Below are 1,848 nucleotides of genomic sequence, written 5' to 3'. Positions count from 1 at the left end.
GCTTTTGTCTGTCCTATATGTTACTGAGGGGCCTGTGAGCTGGGGTATCTAAACTTGTTACCTTGTCTAATGTAGTGCTCAATGTAATCCTGCCAGTTGTCCTCTACTTTGGCATATGCACCCTTGTGCTTTGAAGTGTGGAAGGGAGATGTCACTGTAAAGCTAGATGATCTATGTTTACCGGTATGGTGGACAGGAATGTGTGATGGCGGAGATGCATCTATTAAAGCAGAGGGGAAAGAAGGCTGTGCTACCGAAAGCTAATTTAATATCCTATCAAGTGGGAATGGGCCCCCGGATTGCCCAGTAAGTTGGCAGCTCTTAGAGCTTGTTCATGCCCAAATACCCATGGTTCCAACAACCAGCCTCCACGGCCCTGGCTATAATGATCCCCTCACTTACACTTTCCACTCTTGCTTATTATACCTGGTGTAACAATGCAGCCCCTTGTGAAATCACAGTGCACAATGTGTCTGCCTTTCTGGTGAGCACATCTCTAGTTTGGTTTTCTGTAGTGGTACAATAGTGGAAAGGGTCCATGTCAAGGTTTGTTCTCATACCCTGTGTGCTAGACTGAAAAATTCCCTTTCCATTCTGTGACCAGTTACTGGGGAAGGTACGTGATTGTTTTGTTCCTCCTTTTACAGGACAAAAGCCTATCCTTTATTATGTGTGACACACAAGCACACGACTATGTAGAATAAAGTCCGGTTACTTTTTGGGAGTGAAGTGTAGGTGTGTGGAGCTGGAAAATGGGTCTTGACTCCTGTGTTCTGGTTACACCCCATTATGGGTATGTGCTGGATGTTTTCTTGTCCTTGTGGGGTCACATGAGGCTGTTCTCACTTTCCTGGCACTCTGCCTCTTGTGTATGCCCCACTGAACCAGGACACAGACTCTTTATTTCCTGCAGATTGGGACCTGTCCTCTGTGGTGTAGGCAAACAGCTAGGTTCTGAGTTGCGGATTAGTTATACTTTCTGGATTCTAATCATGGCATCATTGGAGGGGGGACAGATTCCCAGGAGAAAGTGCCAGGGCAGCTGATAATAAATTACAATCTTATTATTTTCTAAGCTGCCCACCTTTCTCTTCCATCCATAGGAAAATGAGTAGAGCCCTGTGCTGCTACATAATTTTGGATCCACAGCTGATTCTGCACAAATGAGATGCGGATATCTGCCTGGATTTACAGGATTCTAGATACAAAATTTGTATCTATATCTGCACCTGTAGCTGTAAAAATGAGCCATAGCTATCTGCATTTACAGCTGCAGGTACAGATAGCTATGGATTTGCAGGGCTTTAAAAATGAGCTCTATTGGAAGTGGAAGGGAGGTGATGGTAGTCCAGGGCCTGTAGAACAAAGCAGCTCAAAGATTTATAGTTCTGAAATAATTAAGCCTTTCAGACAGGTGTGACGAGCTATACAGTGACTGTGTTACTGTCTTATTTCACAGAGATAGAAACAGACCCAGAGCTGGTCAAGGCCATAGAGCTGAGTGTAGAATCCAAGCCTGGATGCTGGGTTCCCTGCTGTAACCTCATAGGTTCCTCCTAGCGCCCCAATATTCATGGCTGCTTTAATGATGACAGTTAAGCAGACAAGCCCACTTCCTCTCTGATTCATGGAGACTGCGTTCCAGGGAGGTGGGTGAAGAAGACAGTTCTTTTCCCAGAACTGGTGGTCCTTTCCTACTCTAGCCCCTTCACCATGGCTACCTGAGGCACTGCAGGCATTAGGTGCCTCTAGGGCAAGTTGCATTTGGCAGCTGGAGCCTTGCTGACAGCAGATCGTGGAGAGCTCAGGAATTTGTTTACCCTCTCAGCTGGAGTCATAGATGATGGA

The sequence above is a fragment of the Pelodiscus sinensis genome, chromosome 1, assembly GCF_052426305.1.
Source record: "Pelodiscus sinensis isolate ZL-2025 chromosome 1, ASM5242630v1, whole genome shotgun sequence".
NCBI classification, from domain to species: domain Eukaryota; kingdom Metazoa; phylum Chordata; order Testudines; family Trionychidae; genus Pelodiscus; species Pelodiscus sinensis.
This window is presented reverse-complemented; position numbering follows the sequence as displayed.